This window comes from Carcharodon carcharias, chromosome 23 (assembly GCF_017639515.1).
Source record: "Carcharodon carcharias isolate sCarCar2 chromosome 23, sCarCar2.pri, whole genome shotgun sequence".
Taxonomy (NCBI): domain Eukaryota; kingdom Metazoa; phylum Chordata; class Chondrichthyes; order Lamniformes; family Lamnidae; genus Carcharodon; species Carcharodon carcharias.
Genome location: NC_054489.1, coordinates 37,232,173 through 37,256,823, shown reverse-complemented (window position 1 = coordinate 37,256,823; position 24,651 = coordinate 37,232,173). Strand labels below are relative to the sequence as shown.

The following is a 24,651-nucleotide window of genomic DNA, read 5'->3' as shown; positions in this document are numbered from 1 at the left end:
AAGTGGGTCTTTCATGCTGAGTTCTTAGTTTTCAATGGCACGTATTTCTGTTGAACATTTTGAACTGTTTCTTTAAATGTTTTTTCACTGTTTATTTACTCACATACCTTTTAATCTATTTATCCAATCAACTTTAGCTAGTTCTCCTCTCATAGCTGTATAATTAGTTTTGTTTAAGTTTAAGATTCATATTTGCGATTAAAGCATGTTGCTTTCAAAATAACATGGAGTCAATTGTATTATGATCACTATTTCTCAGCAGGTCTTTTACATGAGATTACTAATTAATTCTGCCTCATTGCACAATAGGAGATCTAAATTAGCCTTATCTCTAGTTGGTTCCATAACAAATTGCTCCATAAAACTCTCAAAGTATTCTACAAATTCATCTTCCTAACCAGCTTTGCCAATTTGACTTGTCCAGTTAAGACGAAGATTAAAGCTCCTTACAATTATCACATTGCATTGTTACAAGCTCCAATAATTTTTTGCATAATGCTCTGTCCAATGGTATAACTAATGTTATGAAGCCTATAACTTACTCCCACCAACATTTTCTGGCCTTTGCTTGTCCTAATCTCCATCCATAGTGATTCGACTTCCTGACCTCCTGAGCCAAGATCCTTTCTCACTGATGTCCTTGAGTCACCCTTTGCTATTGGGGCTATCCCTTCATCTTTTCAAAATGTTGAGTATTCTGGAATGTTTATTTCCCAAACTTGGTCACCTTGTAACCATGTTTATGTAATAGTGACTAGATCCAAACGATTTCTCTCTATTTGTGCCACTAGTTCATCTTTCTTATTGTGGACGATTCACATATTCAGATAAAGTCTTAAATTTTTTTTCTAAACTACAATCATTTGCATGGGCCATATTCGCTGAATCACTACTACTGTCAAACTCTCTGTCCCTTCCTGTCCTACTTTGCTCCTCTTTACCCACATTGTTACACGGTGCCATTTTTTCAACTTTGCCCTTTGGATTCTTAAATCTCCTGACACTCGAATTCTCCCCCTGCCCTTTTAGTTTAATGCTGTAACCACAGCCCTAATTAAACGATTCACCACAACACAAATCCCAGCTATTTTGAGTGGAGCCCATCCCAATGGAATAGTTCCTGCTTTCTTGAGTACTGGTGCCAGTACCCCATTAATTGAAACTCCTTCTTCCCACAGCACTCTTTGAGCCATGTGTTTAATTCTCTAATCTGCTTGACCCTCTGTCAATTGGCACATGGACTCAAGTAACAATCTGGCAACCACCAACTTTGAGGTTTTGTATTTTTATTTGGACCTAACTCCACAAACTCTCACAGCACAACACTGTTCTTTGTTCTACCTTTTTTGTTTGTTCCTACATTGACCACTCCCTCTCCCGCTCCAAGTTTTTCTCTAGCTACGAGGAGGTATCCTTTGCCCTAGCAACAGCAGGCAACAAAAACTCCAGGGCCAGAAATCTTTGGGTCGGCATGCAGGGGTGGGGGGGGGGGGGGGGGGGGGGGGGGCAGGCCCCGCTTGCTGAGGCGTAAAATTGTGCACAGTGACGTCAGGCGTGCATCCCGACATCACCGCGCGTCATTCAGATTCTCAATTCAGTGGGCGTGCAGCCGAATTGTCAAAAGCTTATTAAGGCCATTTAAATATCAATTAAACGAATTATCTCTGTTTAATTGACTGCCATTGCTCTTCAAGAAATGCCTACCTCCTTGAAGAAGTTCTGTTCCTCTCTGCGACAAGATTTCCGTATCTCTCTGTTGCCTTGTTCACCTTCATTGCTTTCCATTTCCCTCCTAGTGTTTGACAAGGTGTTTACTAAAATCCGCTTTCACAGCCATATCTCCTTTCTCAGTGACTGTCTCCGTCTCCGACTTACCCCACGTGGATTTCAACTGAAATTCCACCCCTCATGTTTCGAACCCACCCAGGATTACAGGTATCTCCGGGACATAAAATGTTTCTCGGACTGCTGTTCCCATCACATTCTGAAATCCACACTCAGTGCCATGCGCCGCCACATGAACACACTCGACCTCTCCCTCCAGCAGCACCGCCGTACCCTTTTTCAAAGCTGTGCGTGCCCCCAGTTTCATTTTATCCTTCGGCTCATCCGACGCCTCAACAAGAAACTTTTTCTCTTTCTCTCAAGTGCTAAGGAACGCAAGCTCCAACAACTCATCGACACCAACACCCATCTAGGACCCTCCACCCCTGCCTGTCCCTCCGTCCCCACCCTTTCTTCCAATCCCAACCCCAGCCGTGTATTCACTATACCCCCTGACCTCCCCCTCTCCGATGCTGAACGTTCAGTGCTCAGCAAAGGACTTAGTTTCATATCCTTACGCCCTCACCTCAATGAATTTCGGGCTCGGCATGACAGTGAACTCTTCTTCCGCCGTCTTCGTCTCTGGGCTCACTTCTTTGGGCAGGAGTCCTCTCCCAGTTCAACGAATCCTCTTACCCATCTCCAATATTCTCCCTCCACCTGGACCCCCTCCCTCTGGATTCTTACCTTCTCTCGATCTTTTCATTGAGAACTGTCGGCACGACATTAGTCGTCTCAATTTCTCTGCTCCTCTCACCCATTCTAACCTGTCTCTCTCTGAACTTACTGCACTCCATTCTCTCAGGTCCAACCCTGACATTGTCATCAAACCCGCTGACAAGGGTGGTGCTGTTGTTGTCTGGCGCACTGACCTCTACCTCGCGGAGGCTGAGCGTCAACTCGCAGACACTTCCTCCTACCTCTCCATGGACCATGACCCCACCACTGAACATCAAGCCACTGTTTCCAGGACTGTCACTGACCTCATCTCCTCTGGGGATCTCCCTCCCACAGCTTCCAACCTGATAGTCGCCCAACCTCGGACGGCCCGCTTCTATCTCCTACCCAAAATCCACAAACAGAACTGCCCCGGTAGACCGATCGTCTCAGCTTGCTCCTGCCCCACAGAACTCATTTCTCGTTATCTTGACTCCCTTCTCTCTCCCCTTGTCCAGTCCCTTCCCACCTACATCCGTGATTCCTCTGACACCTTACGTCACATCAACAATTTCCAGTTCCCTGGCCCCTACCGCTTCCTCTTCACCATGGACGTCCAATCCCCCTACACCTCCATCCCCCACCAGAATGGTCTGAGGGCCCTTAGCTTCTTCCTCGAACAGAGGCCTGAACAATCCCCATCCACCACTACTCTCCTCCGTCTGGCTGAACTTGTTCTCACGCTGAACAATTTCTCCTTCAACTCCTCTCAATTCCTCCAAATAAAAGGTGTGGCTATGGGTACTCGCATGGGCCCCAGCTATGCCTGTCTCTTTATGGGGTATGTGGAACATTCCTTGTTCCAGTCCTACTCCGGCCCCCTTCCACAACTCTTTCTCCGGTACATCGATGATGACTTCGGTGCCGCTTCATGCTCTCGTCAGGACTTGGAAAAATTTATTAATTTTGCTTCCAATCTCCACCCCTCCATCATTTTCACGTGGTCCATCTCTGACACTTCCCTTCCCTTCCTTGACCTCTGTCTCAATCTCTGGTGATAGACTGTCCACCAATATCCATTACAAACCCACCGACTCCCACAGCTATCTCGACTACAGCTCCTTACACCCCGCTTCCTGTAAGGACTCCATCCCATTCTCTCAGTTCCTTCGCCTCCGTCGCATCTGTTCCGATGATGCTACATTCAAAAACAGTTCCTCTGACATGTCCTCCTTCTTCCTTAACCGAGGTTTTCCACCCACGGTCGTTGACAGGGCCCTCAACCGTGTCCGGCCCATCTCCCGCGCATCTGCCCTCACGCCTTCTCCTCCCTCCCAGAAACATGATAGGGTGCCCCTTGTCCTCACTTATCACCCCACCAGCCTCCGCATACAAAGGATCATCCTCCGCCATTTCCGCCAACTCCAGCATGATGCCACCACCAAACACATCTTCCCTTCAACCCCCTTATCGGCATTCCGTAGGGATCGCTCCCTCCGGGACACCCTGGTCCACTCCTCCATCACCCCCTACTCCTCAACCCCCTCCTATGGCACAACCCCATGCCCACGCAAAAGATGCAACACCTGCCCCTTCACTTCCTCTCTCCTCACCGTCCAAGGACCCAAACACTCCTTTCAAGTGAAGCAGCATTTCACTTGTATTTCCCCCAACTTAGTCTACTGCATTCGTTGCTCCCAATATGGTCTCCTCTACATTGGAGAGACCAAATGTAAACTGGGCGACCGCTTTGCAGAACACCTGCGGTCTGTCCGCAAGAATGACCCAAACCTCCCTGTCGCTTGCCATTTTAACACTCCACCCTGCTCTCTTGCCCACATGTCTGTCCTTGGCTTGCTGCATTGTTCCAGTGAAGCCCAACGCAAACTGGAGGAAAACACCTCATCTTCCGACTAGGGACTTTACAGCCTTCCGGACTGAATATTGAATTCAACAACTTTAGGTCGTGAGCTCCCTCCCCCATCCCCAACCACTTTCTGTTTCCCCCTTCCTTTTTTTTCCCCATAAATTATAAAGATTTTCCTTTTCCCACCTATTTCCATTATAAAAAAAAACCCCCCACTAGAGCTATACCTTGAGTGCCCTACCATCCATTCTTAATTAGCACATTCGTTTAGATAATATCACCAACTTTAACACCTATGTGTTCTATTGTACTATTGTCGTTGACATCTTTTGATGATCTGCTTCTATCACTGCTTGTTTGTCCCTACAACCACACCCCCCCCCACCTCTCTGTCTCTCTATCTCTCCGCCCCCCACACACACCTTAAACCAGCTTATATTTCAGCTCTTTCTTGGACTCGAACTCAAGTTCTGTTGAAGGGTCATGAGGACTCGAAACGTCAACTCTTTTCTTCTCCGCCGATGCTGCCAGACCTGCTGAGTTTTTCCAGGTAATTCTGTTTTTGTTTTGAATTAACAGAGCTGCTCATCCAATCTTAATGTCGGCATTGAGGGGGGGTGGGGGGGAGGGGGGGCAGGCCAAGAGCCCAGGCGGCCTTCGCATTTATCATGAAACCTCATCCACGGGCGGGATGAGGTTTCATGAAGGTTTTTAAAGTTTAATCAAAATTTTTATTAAAATTCATAGACATGTCCAAGCTCATGTGACACTATTACATGAGGGGACATGTCTTAAATTTTTTTTTCTTTTTTTATTTAAATCTTTCAGAATCAAACTAATCTCCCTGAGGCAGCTCTGTGCCTCAGGGGGATTTCTGTGCTCTTTCACGCACATGCTTGAAAGAGCGCAGGCCCCAACTTAGCCTACTCCCCCCGCCCGCACAGGGAGCACTCAGCGCTTCCGGGTGCGTGTCACGCTGGGTGGGCCAATTAAGGCCCACCCACGTAAAATGGCAGCACGCGCCCGATCACGGGCAGCGATCGTGTGCGCCCGCCCGCGCCTGCTCCCGCTCAGGCCCCCAAACAGGGAGAAAATTCTCTCCCAGAGCTTCCAACTACATTCTGCTCTTCCAGCATCCAATCATTCCACATTCTTCACTCCCTCCAGTCTGATTGGCCAGCAGTGCAGCTCCAACAACACCCAAGAAGCTGGACACCGTCCAGGACAATGCAGCCTGCTTGACTGGCACCTCTTCCACAAACATTCACTTGCACCACCACCAATCTACCAGATGCACTGCAGAAACTCACCAAGGCTCATTAGGCAACACATTCTAAACCCACAACCTACTATCTAGAAGGACAAGGGCAGCAGATGCATGGGAACACCTCCACCTGGAAGTTTCCCTCCAAATTGCTCACCATCCTGACAAATACTTCGTCATTCCTTCACTGTCGCTGGGTCAAAATCCTGGAACTCCCTCTCTACCAGCACTGTGGGTGTACCTACACTACATGGACTGCAGCGGTTCAAGAAGACAGTTCACCACCATCTTTTCGAGGGCAATTACGGATGGACAATAAATGCTGGCCTAGTCAGCAACACCCACATCCCGTAAATGAATTTTTAAAAAGTTCTCTAGTCCCAGCAGCACCAATGGTTGCAGTGGACAGAGCTGGGACAGCAAGCGGTCCCTCGAATCTAAGTCTCAGGAATCCAGGGCCAGGGAAGTGTGGGGGTCTCGGGGTAGGGAGAGGTGGAGAAGCCTTGGGGACTGGGCCGGGGGGGCGGTGGTGGGGGGGAGTTGGAGAGGTTAGGGGAGGGAGGGAGAACCTGCAGGAGTGAGTGCAGGTGTGCCCCACTTTGAAAGGAGGCTGTTCTTGGATGCGCCCCCCCCTTCCTGACAGAAGTCTAAGCAGAGTCACTTTCTGGACTTCCACCCTCCTCCCGCCAGCCTGAAAATTGAGGCTGGGTGGGAAATGGCCCTTAAGTGGTTATTACTTGGCCACTTAAGGGCCCAACTGGAGCAAGAGTGAGCGGGCTGGCTTGGGCCTCGCCCTTTCCACCGTAAATTTGCGGAGAGGTCGATTCAGGCCCGGAGACCGGTGGGAAGGCCATTCCAGGAATTTTACAGGCCTCACCTGCCTGCAATCGGGCCAGTGGTGGAATGTAAAATTCTGCCCGCTGAATCACCGGGAAAGACACCAAGTGGAATGGAGACCAGAGCTCCAGCCCTGAATTCAGGTTTAGCATCCAGCAGGAAGCTTGAAGAATAGGTGTCTTGCACTGAATGGTGTCACTAGCCACCCCATTGTATGGGTGGCTCTATTCCACCCTCCCTACCCCTACCTTCCCAATCATATGTGTTGTGACACCCAAGAATCTCTCTTGCTGTGTTAACCAGAGTGCTAACGACCCTATCAGCTGGTATAAAGATGGTTATCACCACAGAAAGAGCATTCACATCATGGCCTGTTAATCATCCTGCAAACCCTTCCACCACTTCAACCCAATGTCCAATCTGAGGGAAGAGTGCGATGATATACGTACTTCCAGAAATAGTTGGTCAACAAAGAACAGTGGGTATGGTTCCCACCTTTAAGGAGGGCCACATGCTCATTAGGACATTGGCTTACAAGATGCAAAATGGAAAGAATTCCATTCTCTGCTAAGTGAACACTTACATGGTTTTGCCTCTCAACATATTTCTTACAGTAGGGCCAGAATATACAACTAAACTGAAAAGGGAAGAAAAAAGCTTGCATTTACACCTTTTTCATGTACAACTAATTATTTCTGGAGTGGAGTGAATGTTGTTATGTAGGCAATGCTCAAAATTGCAAAATTGTGACCTGCTTCTCTGTAGCGTTTGCAGACATCTCTCAGGCACTGCATTTACTTTCTGGTTGATTTGTATCAGTGGGAAATTTGTTACTAATGCTCTTTTCAGCATGAGACAGTGTAAGCTTCCATTTGTTATAACAAAACGTGATAAGGGCAGATGGTCTGGGAAACAGGCGGCAGCACTGGGGAAGAGTTCCGGGCTGTAGGGGAGGATGAAGGCGGTTCCTTCACTTCCTACAATGGAGCAGGTTTGATATTAATGTAATGCGTAGTTCTAACCAAAATAAACATTAAGTATACCCAATGATACCCAAAGGGGCTTGACTGGAGGTGGGCAGGAGCTAAAAATAGCCCTGCTGGCCAGTATGCCAATTCTCCAGCTCCATGCAGCCTCCAGGTCATTGTTGATACACAAAATACCTCAGAGCTGCTGTATTGTTGTCAACCTACACAATATTTCCAATTAAACAAATAGTATGAGGGATCCGTCTAAGTGAAAATTCTAGAAAACAATTTAGGCAGGGATATTGCAAATCAGATACCCATCTTGTTTTGTGTTTCACTGGATAATTCCTCTGAGCTGGGCTAAATATATACTTAAATATTATGCACTGTAGGACGCTTCCAACATACAAAACCTGACGATGAAAGGTGAGTCAAGGTTTAAATTATTTAAAAGATAATTACTGCAGTTTATCGGAAATGCAGACATCGCTGTTTTGCAGGAATAATTAGTCATTTTAAAGCTCCCATCCCATCCATTAATATAAAACATTCTATGTAACCAGATTTCCAGGACGTTGCTGCAGAGACAATGGGATGGATTTTTGCACCCACCTACACCACCCCCTGCACCCCCCCCCACCCCAACCACCGAAGGGGCTTGACTGGAGGTAGGCAGGAGCTAAAAATAGCCCTGCTGGCCAGTATGCCAATCTCCAGCTCCATGCAGCCACCAGGTCATTTTTGTGCAAGATGGTCGAGCAACAGCAAGGCTGGCTGCCCACACACCTGGGTAGCCATCATGTTTCATAAGAAATCAACTGAGGCCAATCAAAGAAGGTGGCCTCCAGCATTCTGCAGACAGCGAGGCCCAGTTTAGATGCCCGGAGGTGATCTCCTAGCAGAAGGCCAAGGGGTCAGCACACCAGGTAAGGTGTAGCTCCCTCCCTGTCTGGGTGCAGGAGCAGCCTTGTGGAAAGGACCCCAAATTCCACCCACCCCCACAAACCCCACCCCCCCCAACCACAAATCCGCTCTACTTCCAGCAGTGGTGGCCTGTCTGCAAAAGCCATTTTTTATTTAGATATGAAAAATTTGGAGGGAGGGCACGTCCATCTCAAAGCACTCTCTCTCTCTTACTTACCTTTCATCACAGTCTGTTGTGCCTTTCAAGCTGGAAGGCCTCTGATTGGCCCTTCAACATCAAGAACCTGCCCACCATCCTTGATTGATAAGTATGTCTCCATGACAATTATGGGGGGGGCGGTGGGGGGGCACCCCTTTGAAAATCACCATGAGAGACTGTTTCCCCCAGGGGCAGGTTTTGGCCACCCAGAAACAGTCCTCATTTTTCTCTCCCTGGAGGAAAGATCCTGCCCCAATGTTGAATAGTTTCCTCAATTCTGCTGACATCACAGAGATCCACCATTTTGGTTGGGGTTCTTTTGCTCCAGGGCCAGTCTGTGGTGTCCCTGAGGAGGACAATGGACCACCCAAGTCCTGGACCAGCTCCATTCATTTGAATGGAGGTCAGATCACACTGTATTATTCCCAAAACTGAATGGCTCCAGCTTGGGTCAGTTCAGTACAAGGTTTTGACCTACATTAAGGTAAAGAGAGTTGCTCTGGAACATAGGTATCTCTTTCCCATCCATTAATGACACTGGGCAGTTCCAGACGGTATAAGATCCAAAAAGACTGCATCTCAAATCAAGAAAGAACCAGACTGTCTAAAATTACTTTTTTCTCCAGGAAGACTACAGGGCATAAATACTCACTGCACTGTGAAGTACATTCTGAAACCATGTCAGTAAACTGGTTGCTCCTACACATTCAGTAAAAGATGGCTGCTAGTTGTCACAAAATGGAGGCACTGGTCCCTGGCAACAGTTACTCAACTGCCTATTATATTGACTTTGCATATACAATAGATGATTAAACTGGAACAGCTTTTGCCTCCAAAAAAATTGACATTGTTTAATTTGACAAAGCAAAAAAGCATTTTCATCACAATTACATTAATTGTAAGTAACATGATATTAATTTTATTTCAAGCATCTGAAAATCCCAAAATTATTTCAGGAATTGTTGACCTTTAGTCTATAAATGCATGCTCCTTCAGTTTTCTGTTTACTTAACTTCTATTTCATTAGGTTTCAATTACTCCACTTCCCCTTTACACTCCTCGCCGTACAACGGATGGCCACAAATGCTTTTTCACAGAATGTAGGATGGAGCATCACGGATCATTTTCATCTGTGACATAGCCAGCGATGGTAGAACTTGGTTGCCAAAATAACCCATGTTACGCACTTAGCTCCAGTTTTTATTTGAGTATTAATGGAATTTTAAACAGTAGCGCTCAAGTAGATTCAGTCCTGCACTGGGAAATCACATTGGGTTCATAATATAGAATCATAAGAAATAGGAGCAGGAGTAGACCATTCGGCACTGCTCCATCATTCAATAAGATCATGGCTGATCCAATTGTGGCCTTAACTCCACTTTCCTGTCAGACTCCCCAAAACCCTTGACTCCTTACCAGTCAAAAATGTGTCTGATGCAGCCTTGCATATATTCAACGACCCAACTTCCACTGCTGTTCTAAGGAAGATAATTCCAAACACTAATGGCCCTGAGAAGAAATTCTTCCTCAATTTCATCTTAAGTGGGAGACCTCTTATTTTTAAACTGTGCTACCTTAGTTCTAGATTCCCCAATGAGGGGATCCTCTCAGCAGCTACCCTGTCAAGCCTCCTCAAAATCTTATATGTTTCATCAAGATCACTTTCTCATTCTTCTAAGTTCCAATGAATATATGCCCAACCTGCTTAACCTCTCCTCAAAAGACAAGCCCTTCATCCCAGGAATCAAACGAGTGAACCTTCTCTGAACTGCCTCCAATGCAAGTACATTCCTCCTCAAGTAAAGAGACCAAAACTGTACACAATACTTCAGGTGTCACCTCACCAATGCTGCAGCTACAGCAAAATTTCCTACTTTTATAATCCATCCCCCTTGCAATAAAACAACACTCCATTTAGCTTCCTAATTACTTGCTATACCTATATGCTAACTTCTTGTGATTCATGTACAAGGACACCAAGATCTCTCTGTACTGCAGTATTCTGGAGTCTCTCTCCTTTTAAGGAATATTCTGCTTTTCTATTCTTTCTGCCTAAGCAGACAACCTCATATTTTTTCCACATTATGCTCCATCTGCCATTTTTTTTGCCCACTTACTTAACCTATCTATCTTCGTTTTCAGACTCTTTGTATCCTCCTCACAACTTGCTTTCCTACCTACTTTTGTATCAATTAGCAAATCTGGCTGCAAAGTCAGTCCAACACCTTAATCACTTCTCAGTTCATAACAATCTCCCCTTATCAGTAAGGAAGGTAATTAAACAGGCAAAAAGAGATTTAAAAAAAGCACTCTCTTAGATGCAACAAGACTTGGTCTTTGCCTGGAAGTCATACAGATTGGATTTAAACCAATCAGTCTGCTATTTTCACATCCCGAGATCCTGGAGACAGTACTGGTTCCCACAGTTTGAACAAGCTGTTGAGTGGAAACAGCGAACTGCACATTGTTATATAGTGCTTCTAATGGTCCCAGCATTATGACACATGACAGAATTTAAAAGGCATGCTTCAATACAACACAAAGAAACCAGAGTTATACTACAACTGTATTTTGGGTCCAACACTCACTTAACTGCTGGAGATTTCACTTCTCCAAATCAAATGTGTTGTGGAAGCTATTTTGGAAACAATGAGTAATGGTTAATGGGTAATTTTCAGGCAGGAAGAAGGTTTGCATGGAGTTCCCAGAGGTCGGTATTGGGAACATTGCTTTCCCTGATGTATGATAAATAAATGATCTAGACCTTGGGGTGCAGGGGACAATTTCAAAGTTTGCAGACAATGCAAAACTTGGAAGAATTGTAAACTGTGAGAAGGACAGTGTAGAACTCCAAAAAGGACAATGACACATTGGTGGAGTGTGCAGATATGTGGCAGATGAAGTTCAATGTAGAGAAGTGTGAGGTGATGCACTTTGGTACAAAGAACATGGAAACACTGTATAAAATAAAGGATACTATTCTAAAGGGTGTGTAGGAGCAAAGAAACCTGGGTGTATATGTACATAAGTTATTAAAAAAAGGTGGCAGGACAGGTAGAGAGAGCTGTTGCTAAAGCATACAGTGTTCTAGGCTTCATTAATAGGGACATAGAGTATAAGAGCAGGGAGGTTTTGATGAACTTGTATAAGACACTCAGGTGGAGTATTGTGTACAGTTCTGGGCGCCACACTATAGGAAGGATGTGAATGCATTGGAGACAGTGCAGAATAGGTTTATGAGAATGGTTCCAGGAATGAGACACTTCAGTTATGAGGAAGGATTGGAGAAGTTGGGGCTGTTTTCCCTGGAGAGGAGAAGGCCAAGAGGAGACTTGATAGAAGTTTTCAAAATCATGAGTGGTCAGGAAAGACTAGATAGGGAGAAACTGCTCCCGCTTGTAAACAGATCGAGAACCAGAGGTCACAGTTTTAAAGTGTTTTGCAAAAGAAGCAAATGTGGGGTGAGAAAAAGCTTTTTCACACAGCGAGTAGACAGACTTTGAAATGCATTACCTGGAAATGTGGTGGAGGCAGGTTCGATTGAGACATTCAAGAGGGCATTGGGTAATTATTTAAATAGAAACAATATACAGGGTTACACGGAAAAGGCAGGAGATTGGCACTAAGTTAAAATGTTCAGAGAGCCGGTGTAAACACGATGGGCCAAATGGCCTCCTTCTTCACTGTAACAATTCTGCAATTTGCAGTGATTTAAATTTAGCAGCATAACTGCAGCCTTAAGGTCATTTAGTGTCATGTCCTTTTTTTTTAAAATCCCAAATGCTCTTAAGAGCAATTTTTCAGGCAGCTCTCTCTCGCTGAATCAGCTGCAGACCTGATTTATCGTGATAAAGGAAGAAATCTGATAATTATTCTGACAAGTTACTGCACAAGTGATGCCTCCTCTCTAATGTCAGGAGAGTGCACTTGCAGCCTGTTACATAACACCTGCTTGTTAATAGGTAGGGTTACATTGTATATTTTTACCATGGCTCTGAAAGTTCATCTCAGGTTATAAACAAAGGATTGACACAACTTTTGATAATGATACAATAGGCAAAGGGAAGGAAGTAAAATATATTCCAATTAATGCCATTGACTTATTAGCCTCCAGATGCCTCAGAAAGTAAAAAGTAAGTAATCATGGAGCTATCGGATTATATAAAAGGCCAAATGTTCACTCACATCTACTAGAGCAGGGAACCTGCTATCCTTTTCTGATCTGGCCTATATGTGACTCCAATTCCACACCAGCACAGTTGTCTCTTAACTGCCTTCCAAAGTGGCCTAGCAAGTCACTCCAATTATAACCAAACCCACTGCCAGAGGTTCAAGAAAGACAGCAGGGCACCATTTTCTCAGGGCAATGAAAAATGGAGAATATATTGCCAACCTTGCCAGCACACCACCACCGCCTCCTTTTGCAACAATTAATAAAAGATAATTCTTCATTTTTTAAACAATAATAACAGAAACACCCTGGTGGTTCAGTGCATATGGGTAAATTGAAGTGCGATACTGAGTAATAGTGAACAGGACAGTCAGTGGTTGATGAATAGGTAGGCTGAATGAGTTGATCTCAGTTGGGGGTAGCAATAAATGAAAAATCGGCAACAGCTTTTTGCCCCCGATTATCCATGCTGAGATGCACAAGGAGGGCAGTCAGGTTTGACTCTGATGCCCACAGGGTTAAATGCTGAAATTCACTCGCTGCCTGGACTCACATAAAGAATGGTCAGACACAAATGGCAGAGTGAACCCCAAAATAAGTCAGCACCTTCTGAAGTGAAGGAAAGAAAATCAGAATGTGAGAGTGTGCCAGCGGTGGGATGGAAAATGCAATGGTTATGGTTTGTTGCATTTTGTATGGTAATCAAATAAATAATAAGCTGAAATTATTTTTGAGAGCATTGCGATACAGTATGGAGAGTAATTTCATTGATGTAAAGAAAGCTAAGAGGAGATTTAATGGAGGTTTCTTAAAATGGTGAAATTGTGAGGTATTGCTGAAAAGAGACATTTTGCCTAAACTTTTTATCTTGCACTCATCAAGACAAACACAAGAATGCCAAATTTCAAACTATAACAATTTATACCATAGGAGAAATGGACTGCTGATTGATTGGAAAGTTGACTCTGATTGGCCAAGGCACTGGCATAGAAAAAGCAATGGGGATTTATAGGCTCCCCATGCTTCCGAGTAATTAAAAAAGGTGCAATGTTTGAATATTTTCCTTTTGTTTGCAAAGAATGGGTTCCTGTGCATGAATGTTTGTGGCTCCTAGGAAGTGCAAATGAGCCACATTATGAGCTCAGCTGATTATTTTAAATCAGACCTGCTGAGGTTTATTTTAAGTCAGAACCGCTGAGTTTTTCCAGCATTTTCTGTTTTTGTTTCAGATTCTCAGCATCCGCAGTGTTTTACTTTTATCTTCATGTTTAATTCATTGCCACTTAGCTTCCAGGAATGCTACCTTGAAAAAGTAATCTCATCTCTCCAACAGGGTTTCGGTTTGTCTCTTCTGCCCCGTTCACCTTCATAGCTTTCCATTTCCCTCCAGGTGTTTGACAAGGTATTTACCAAAACTCGCTTTCACAGCCATATTTCCTTCCTCAGTGACTGTTCCCATCTCCAACTTACCCCACGCGGATTCTAACTGAAGTTCCATCCCTCATGTTTTGAATCCACCCAGGATTACAGGTATCTCCGACATCCTCGGACTACTGTTCTCGCCACATCCCAAGATCCCCTCTCAGTGCTATGTACCGCCATCTGAACACACTCAACCTCTCCCTCCAGCAGCACCGACTCACCCTATCTCAAAGCTGTCCTTGTCCACAGTTTCATTTTATTCTTTATCTCATCTGACGCCTTAACAAGAAACTTTTTCTCTTCCTCTCAGGTGCTAAGGAACACAAGTTCCAACAACTCATTGCTACCAATGCCTATCCGGGACCCTCCAACTCTTCCCATCCCTCTGACTCCATCCCATCTTCTAATCCCAGCCCTTACCGTGTATTCACCATACCCTCTGATTTTCCCTTCCGCTCTCTGATGCTGAGCGTTCAGTACTCAGCAAAGGACTCAGTTTCATATCCTTACCCCCTCACTTCAATGATTTTTGGGCTCGGCACGATGCTGAACTCTTCTTCCACCGCCTTCGTCTCCGTGCTCACTTCTTTGGGCAGGAGTCCTCCTCCCCCTGTTCCACTGATCCTTTCACCCACCTCCAGCATTCTCCCTCCACCTGGACCCCTCCCTCTGACCTGCTCTTGATCTTTTCATTGAGAACTGTTGGTGTGACATTGGCCATCTCAATTTCTCTGCTCCTGTCACCCACTCTAACCTGTCTCCTTCAGAACTTGCTGCACTCCACTCTCTTAGGTCCAATCCTGACTTTGTTATCAAACCTGCCGTCATGGATGGTGGTGTTGTTGTCTGACACACTGACCTCTACATTGCAGAGGTTAAGCACCAACTCTCAGGCACTTTTTCCTACCTCCCTGTGGACTATGACCCCACCACCAAACATTAAGCCATTGTTTCCAGTTCTGTCACTGACCTCATCTCTTCTGGAGATCTTCCCTCCACAGCTTCCAACCTCAAGTCTCCCAAATCCGGACAACCCACTCCTACCTCTTTCCCAAAATCCAGAAACAGACAGGCCGACCATGTCAGCCTGTTCCTGACCCACTGAACTCATTTCTTTCTATCACAACTCTGTTTTCTCTCCCCTTGTCCAGTCTCTTTCTCCCTACATCCACAATTCCTCTGATGCCCTACATCATATCAACAATTTCCAGTTCCCTGGCCCTAACTGCCTCCTCTTCACCATGGATGGCCAATCCCTCTACACATCCATCCTCCACCGGGATGGTCTGAAGGCTCTCCGCTTCTTCCCTGAACAGAGGCCCAAACATTCCCTATCTATTGCGATTCTCCTCCGTCTGGCTGAATTAGTTCTCTCACTGAACAATTTCTCTTTTAACTTGTCTCACTTCCTCCAAATAAAAGGGGTGGCTATGGGTGCCCGCATGGGCCCCAGTTATGCTTGTCTCTTTATGGGATATGTGGAACATTCCTTGTTCCAGTTCTACTCCGGCCCCCTCCTACAACTCTTTCTTTGGTATATTGATGACTGTTTCGGTGCTGCTCCATGCTGTTATCTGGACCTGGAAAAATTTATCAGTTTTGCTCCCAACTTCCACCCCTCTATCGCCTTCACATGGTCCATCTCCCACACTTCCCTCCCCTTCCTTGGCTGCTCAGTCTCCATTTCTGGTGATACTGTTCAACAATATTCATTACAAGCCCACTGACTCCCACAGCTACCTTGACTACAGCTCCTCACATGCTGCTTCCTGTAAGGACTCCATCCCATTCTCTCAGTTCCTTCATCTCTATCACATCTGTTCCGATGTGCCATTTTCCAAAATGGCGCTTCTGATATGTCTTCCTTTTTCCTTAACCGGGATTTCCCACATACTGAGGGCCCTCAGCCGTGTCTGGCCCATCTCCCGCACCTTTGCCTTCATGCCTTCCTCTCCCTCCCAAAACCATAATAGGGTTCCTCTTGTACTCACTTTTCACCCCACCTTTTCATCCTCCGCCATTTATGCAAAATCCAGCATGATGCTACCACCAAACACATCTTCCCCTCATCCCCATCAGCATTCCATAGGGACCATTCCCTCCAGGACATCCTGGTCCACTCCTCCATCACCCCCAACATCTCATTCCCTTCCTACGGCATCTTCCCATGCAATCGCAGAAGGTGCAACACCTACCCCTTTACCTTCTCCCTCATCATCGCCCAAGGGTCCAAACACTCCTTTCAGGTGAAGCAATGCTTCACATGCACCTCCTTCAATTTTGTCTACTGCATTCGCTGCTCCTAATGTGGTCTCCTCTACTGGTGAGACCAAACGCAGACTAGGTGACTGCTTTGCGGAACACCTTCGGTCTGTCCGCAAGCATGACCCAGACCTTCCTGTTGCTTGCCATTTCAACTCATCATCTGCTCTCATGCCCACATGTCTGTCCTTGGCCTGCTGCAATGTTCCAGGGAAGCCCAACGCAAACTGGAGGAACAGCACCTCAGCTTCTGATGAGGCATTTTACAGCCTTCCGGACTTAACATCAAGTTCAATAACTTCAGACCATGAACTCTCTATCTACACCCCTTTTATATCTCCTTTTCAAAACTGATTTTTATTTTTTATTCACTTATTTTCATTCATTTATTCATTGTTTTATCCCCCTTTATTTTCCCCCCTTTTTATCCCATTTTTGATACTTTTTCCCCCCACCAAAGCCCCCTCCCCATCCTCACAAGGGCCATCTGTTACTTGTTCATGTTGTTCATTTCAAAGTGCTTATCCTTGTCCTGATATTATCACATTCTGCTCTCTTACCTTAATGCCACTATCAGTGCTTTTTTTAGCCCTTACCATTACCATTAGCACTCCCTTTGTCCATGACATAATTGTCAATCTCTCCTTTGCCCCCACCTATCACCAGCCTTCTATCCAGCTTCACCTGCTCTACCCCCGTTAACAGTGTAAATTTCAACACATTTCTACTGCTCGGTAACTCTGAAGAAGTCTTATGGACTCGAAACGTCAACTCTGTTTCTCTCTCCACAGATGCCATCAGACCTGCTGAGTTTTTCCAGAATTTTCCGTTTTTGTTTCAGATTATTTTAAATTGTTTGATGTAGCTATTGGCACACTCAGGATTGTTTAGCAAGTGCTGCCCAATCACAGAATCAGATCTAACAGTAGATGTTTTGGTTTTGGTTTTGCAAGTATGGGCGAGTTGAGTACAGTCTGCACTCAGCCTATTATGAACAGCAAGAGGAACATATTGCTTTATTCAATTGGGCGATTGCTGGGACGTATGGCCAACGTACCTGGTATTGCACCAGCAGTGAAATTCATACAGAACATTGCTCAATTATGTAGTCGGCAGAATATCTTTTCGGTCTGACAGCTGCATCCTATTAGTGGAAAATACCACTGCAGAGTAGCTGTTTGAAATGGCTTGCTTAACCTGCTGTTCAAATTCTTGAGATACTTTGCCTTTCGAGGGTAATGTGAGGTAGACCGGGCACTTTTCAGGTCCGTAAACTGATAGTCTTTGGCCCATTTGAGATTTTGGTGGATACACAGTGAACAATAATCTGATCAGGATACCCACTGTCCTGCAGGATAGCTTTGATGTGCTCTGTTTCTGCATCTAGTTGAGCAAATGGCTAGCTCTCTATTTACAAGGCTGCTAATAAAGCTAATCTTATAGGATGTGCAGCTAGACGAATCCTAATGTGTAAATTGACTGGTGAAGGTAGGCTTGCAGTAGACAGTATTGGGGAAACCTATTAGCAGATTTCTCAACTAGCATATCGAGGAAAGCGAGCAGATTAGACTGCTCCATCTCAAAAGTGAATTGGAATGCAGGATGGAGCACATTAAAGATGTGCAAGGAAATCCTTACACGCAGCTGCAGATTTAAAGATCGTGAACGTATCATCTACGTATCGGAGTATGCACGGGGTAGGAGGTTAGGGCTCATTCCATCAAAAACGCATTTCTCATGGAAAACAACTAAAATGTTAGCGAGAAAATGGACCTGGGGGATCCCATGGCTAAACCATCTATTTAGACATACATGATGTCATTAAAACTGAACTCGACCACACACATTGCTAAGTTCATAAGTTCAATCAATACAGATTCAGAAGATGGCAGTACATCTGGATTGTCATGATATAGCAATTTGACGCAAATGCTGATGTCTTCTTCCACAGCAATCCAAACATGCTGCCATTTTCTGAGACTGGATTCAATTTGAGGTTGGCAGCTCTCGTGAACAGCAGCACCACAGGGAAGGCATTGGTTACTGCCAGTACAACATCCATCTGAGGCCAAGTATCGACACTGGATCATAGACCACAGATGAACGATGGCGGGAGAGGGGTCAACAGCCAGGGCAGGATGTGGATCTCAGCAGCTCTCTTCCCAATACTAGATCGCTTGATCAAACACTGAGTGCTTTTGAATGAAGACACTGCCCCATCCCCCCCACCCCGCACCCCACATACCCCCAAGAGCCGGCAAGCAAACCCACAAGGGTTTGCTTGTCATGTTCCCCACATGGCAAGCCCCCTGCATGAGGAGCATGGGTTCCCACGCATTGATTGCCCACTCAAGGGCTTTTCCACCACCCTCCACCGGCCAGCCGGGGGCTGGTCCACCAGCAATAGCTCAATTGGCTGACTGGGAGCAGCACAACTGGGGTCAGTCTCAATTCCCATTTAAATCTGGACCCATTGCACCTTATTTTTCCACGAGGGCACGGACTTAATCAGGATGGAGACGGGACAGTGATGGGGTCGCCACCCGCCACCCTCCTGCCTTAATAAATGCCCCCCTCACCCTGAGCACTAAGTTCGCTATGAGGGAGGACATTAAAATTTGCCCCTTGGCTCATGTTGTAGGGCAGCTTGTTAAAAGCTTTCCTCAGAAGTAAACCTTAGAGCAGGGGTGTTTACCAGGCAGCCCTAGGGCTATATGCAGTTCCTGCACCTTAGGAATCCAGCTCTTCTCGCCCAGAGAATTCAGTCCTGTATGTGCTTTTTTCCCTTATATTGTTGACACGGAGGTTTTGAAGGGCCTGTTTTGAACGGAGTGCCTCTTTTCTGAATCCGAACACACAAAGCAACCTGAGATGCTTGCAAATCAGTGGGACATGAAAAGAAATGTTATATGCTACAAATTCTACAATACTACATTCCTAGCAGGGTAGTCACTTATGAGTGAAGCAGGTCAAGAGGTGAGAAACTATATGGTAGGCTTGATTCTGCAGCCTGCACTTCACTACTAGGATTCTGGAATTTATATGAGACTCCTAAGGCTGTATGACACATACCTATGCGACCTACAAAGATTAAAGCTTAGTTATTCTGTGATATAGGGGAAGAACTTTAACAATCCCCCCCTCATCCCTATTGTCTATTCTGTTTATACTGTGAAATTTATTATACACAAGGCCTGCATATATCTGAACTGCTAATCTAGAATGTTGCTTATTCTTAACTTGGGTGTCCATAATCTAGTTATATCATGCAAACCTCCATCTAGAGGCAAGAGACCATCAAATTCAAGCTCTGTGTGGTGCTGCATCATAAAACCTCATCTGTGATGTTCTACATCATAAACTTCCTAAGTTGGGGGATAGAAAGTCAAAAAACTCCATCTGTAAGGCAAAGCCATACACAATACCAAAAATAAAATAAATATCAACAGAAAGCAAATGTAAGCCCTTAAAGCAGAGAGCATTGCTGACTTTCCGACAGAAAACTAATCGGGGTCAAGCAATAAACATAAACCGATCGGGAAATATCATCTGATCCCCTTGAATGTACTGCAGTAATTCATTGAGTCAGCATTCAGTCTAATGTATTATCAAGGGAGATAATGCTGCAGTTAATGTTTTTTCTGCTTTATGCCTTGCCATTGGTGCTTAGAGACATTTTGTGGTGAATTTGTCATGCAGTTATAATATGAATGAGGAAACACTGTCCATAGTAATCATTCATGGTGCAATGGTGTAGACAATCACATCAGAGAAGGGAAAAGTTTTGTACAAAATATTTGGTCTTAATGCCTCGATTCTAACTCTATGAAAGCAGCCAGCATGGACTTACTGTGGAAAGCATCCAGTTCACCTGAGCTCTTGAAGGTGAGGCCCGCGCCAATTTAACCCTTGGGCCTCAGTTAAATACACCAAGCTCAACTGAAGTGAAGACAGCAGGTGTGAGTTAGGTGAGCGCAACAGGAAGCCACAGCTAGGGGCCCAAGGCAGAAGCAAAGGCAACTATTTCCAGAGATTACCAGCACACCAACCAGTGTTTATCACTATGCCCAAAATACACCTCAGTCCTCTTCCCCAGTCAGTGTACATGGTTATCAGGACAGGTTAGGGAACCATCGATTGGTGACAGCGCAGAAAGAGGCCATTTGGCCTACTGTGTCCTTTGCAAGTCTCACTACGCTACCTTTTCCCTGTAGTCCTGTAATTATTTTTCTCTTCAGATAATTATCGAATTCTCTTTTGAAGGCTTTTATTGAATCTGCCTTACCACACTCTTGAGAAATGCATTCCAGATCCAAACCGCTTGCTGCTTAAAAAGATTTCCCTAATGTCATTATGGTTCTTTCGTCAATCACCTTAAATCAGAGTCCCACTGGTTCTCAAGCCTTCCACCAAAAGGAACAATTTCTCCACTCAGTCCAGACTCCTCACGATTTTGAACACTTCCATCAAATCTCTTCTCAACCTCCTCAACTCAAAGAAGAAAATACCCAGCTTCTTCAACTTATCCATGAAACTGAAGTTCTTCATCCCTTGAACCATACTTGTGAATCTTTTCTGCATCCTCTCAAATGCCTTCACATCCTTCCTAAAATGTGGTGCCCAGAAGTAGATAGAATACCCCAGTTGAGGCTGAAGCAATGTTTTATACAGGTTCATCATAATGTCCTTGCTATTGTACTCTATGCCTCTAATTACAAAGCCCAGGATTTTGTATGCTTTATTAACCGCTTTCTCAACTTTCCAATCATCTTTAGTGATTTATACATATATACCCCAGGTCCCTCTGCTCTTGCACTCCCTTTAAAATTGTATTCTTTATTTTATATTGCCTCTCCTCATTCTTCCTAGAAAAATGTAGGACACTTTACACTTCTGCATTACATTTCATCTAGCACTCGTCCACCCATTCCATCAGCCTGTCCATGTCCTCTTGAAGTATGTCACTGTCCCCCCTCACAGTTCACAATATTTTTAAGTTTTGTGTCATCTGCAAATTATGAAAGTATGCCATGTACACCCAAGTCCAGATCATTAATATCCATCAAGAGAAGTCTCACTCTGCATCTAGCTGTGCTATTTCCAAGCTAAGGTAGTATTTGATGCTGACACTGGGAATATTTAAAATGGAAAGTGTTTCACTCCTTAACATTAAGTGCAAAAAATCACATATATATAAATAAAACCAAAAATGAGGGAGCAACTACAATGTCATCTCAGGGTCCAATTAACAATGTCTACATTGTCCAGCCCTGCTTTTGCCTTTAATGGCATAATCTGTATCCTATGGTGAGATCACGGATTACTTTCAAGTAATCTATGTGTTGCAACATAACTGACACACTCCTTAATTCGGGGTTTGAGAGTTAATTTAAGATATCAGGAATCTACCAGTTCGATCACAGTTTGGATCACCACAGCTGCAAATTTTTGTTCCAGAAAGAAAAAGTTCAGCCAGTTCCATTATGCTGAACTCCTCTCCTAAAAAACTTCATTGCTAATTTTCCCTTGTCTTTGGAGATGCATCTTTGATGTTGATTTTTTATGGCAGGACATGTCACTGACAGTGCTCGAAAGAAATTATGCTGACAATGAGTCACAGTCAAGGCACTCTGTTCTCTACTCGGTCTAGACAAAGTCAGACAGATTGCAATTAAAAATCTTTCCTGAACAACCCGCGGAATAGCAGCAGCATCTGTGCATCTAGCTTCACGCAGTCACGACGGCCCGATAACAGAAAGCTTCATGCTGTTGCACATACTTCATTTCCCACACCACACGTTCCAGTCTCCAGCAGGTCATCGGGAGAAGATGTTGAACGCAGGGAGGCACTGGTATCAAATAAGTCATCACAAGTGCTTTCACTTACCTGCAGGAGATTTTGCATTGTCCAAGGTCGATTGTCCAACAGACAACTACACTCCCCCACCCCCAAACCCTCCATGACGGCAGAAAGCCCTAAAAGGGAGAACAATTCTTGGAAACAGTGACAGTTTGCAATAATATAACAATTTTGTATCATTCAAGGGCTCGTTCTCTCTTCTCATTTGCAAACTGTCAGTACAATCATGTCATTGTCTTGCATTGATGCGTTTGGGCCTGCTCGCAAGCATGGCAAACTTTTCCCCCATGTTTCTCCCCATTTCTCTCCTATTATCCTGAAGGTGATGATTCACAACATGGTAGAGTTTCACTGGGTTGATACAATTGAGCTGTGTAAGCCTTTCAAAGGTGTTGACAGAATAGATAGAGAAAAATGATTTCCTCTGAGAGGGAAGCCCAAATTAAATTAGAGCTAGGCTGCTCAGGGTGATATCAAGAAACACTTCTTCATACAAAAGGTATGTGTGGTGCAAACTGGTCATTATCATTCCATATGGATGCTATTTGAAATATTCTACGCAATTGTTGTTATTTAGCATATTCATTCATTTTGCCAGAGTTGGATGGTACACAGTTTATGGAGGGGAGACAGCAAACAGATGCCGAGGTATTCCATAAGGCAGCAATTACCTTACGCTGCTAACATCTTCTGCATAAGCCTGGAAAGGAGCCAGAAACATAAAAATTGAGGACTTAGATCTTAATAATGGCCATTGGCAGTTCAAGGTTGTCACTGGCAGCTTTTCCTGGGGCTTTCTGTGCAACTGCAGTAATTATGAACAGTATGCTTTTGGTGCCCCCAGATCCCTGGGAGTTCTGCTTTTCTCCTGCTCCTCCTCTACTAAGTGAGGAAGGGGCACTGAAAGCATTTCTGCTTCGGATGGTGGTCGTGCAGCCTGTTAACACTGGAGGAAGCATTAATTGGCCTGAGGTGGACCTTCTGCCTTCACCTGGAGAGGAGGCTCCATCTCCGAGAGCTGTCAGCCAATCAGATCACTGGCAACTCCCTGGGCCCAGCAGCGTCACTGGAAATGGTGGCCACAACTGTGGCAGCATTTAGTTCTAGATACTGAGGAGCCAGAAGCCAGATGTGAGGCAAGTACTGGGCGTGGGGCAGGGCCTACCAGTTTGGCCCCAGCAAGAGAAGTGAGGAGGGGGGTGGGATTGATGAGGGGTTGGTGGCCAAGGTCGACAGGCTGGAAGGGAATGATAAAGAGGGAGATAACCTTGGCTGGAGGTCTCTGATGGGCCCAGGCAACTGAAAAAGAATGTCTCCCCACCCCTTGCTCACCAGCGGCAATTGAAGTTAAAGCTGTCAAGCTTCAGACATGGGCCTCCAACCCCACTGTGCATAAAATACAGTAGGAATGAGGCCTTTAAGTGGCCTCATTAATTGGCCACTTAAGGGCCTCAAGTGGCCGTAGGGCAGGCGGGCTGCCGGGGTGCGGGGGGCCGGGGGAGGGGGGGGGGGGGGGGGGTGGGGTGCACAGTGCCAGGTGGAATTTATGTGATGAACATGCCTTCAAACTGACTGGAAATGGAGCAGCATAAAATCCAGCTTATAATTTACAGTGCTTGCAGAGCCTGGGAACAGATGCATGAGAAATCAGCTTATTTAAAGAATGTAAGGTTAACCAGTAATGCCATGTACCCAAGTAAGTGGCTCAAGATTCCATGTTACCAAGCGTTGTCTATCAGCCTGTTCCACATTTACTGCTCATTATGCCAAACCAACTTCCTTGCATCTTTTTTGTTGGCATACCCATTAACAGGGATATTACACAGTGAAGATGCAGATTATAATTTGATGCCGTTACTACACTTGTGTATTTCAAAAAATCAGCCCTAATATCGCTAGAGGAACAGGCCAGGCAAATTGAATGACATCCCCTTGTATCTTCTTATCACTGTGATTATGGATTGTGATTGGGTCTAGTAGTTACTGTCTCAGGAAATCTTGAATACAGACGTGTCACACTGATGTATTTTCTTCATTTGAAAATGCTGTACCATACTAGATCAACCAGCAAGAGGCATTCAGAGGTCTAGAGGAAATTTTGAATGGCTGCTTTGCTCCGCAGGATCTCACATTTGGGTCATCAGATGAGTATCATATGAAACAACCATATGATGAACTGTGATTGTGTTTCTACACTGCTGCAACTATTTACGCTGCTTCTGGGCCCATCATTTGTTTCTACACCTGACACATTATCACCCCCTCTGGTCTTGTCCCTTCATCCCTAATGGCATTTAAACATTCTTCCCTCCACCTTATCACAGTTATTTCCCTTTTCCTCCCAGTTCAGCATTTGCATAAAAGCTGTTCATTGCTAGTGTTTGCAGTATTTGGTT

General features: G+C 45.0%; 1 protein-coding gene across 1 annotated transcript in view; it reads right to left on the bottom strand.

Moving 5' to 3' along the window:
- Nucleotides 1–24,651, bottom strand: part of fam171a2a (family with sequence similarity 171 member A2a) — a 274,253-nt gene that overhangs the window by 104,742 nt on the left and 144,860 nt on the right. The window lies entirely within an intron of this gene.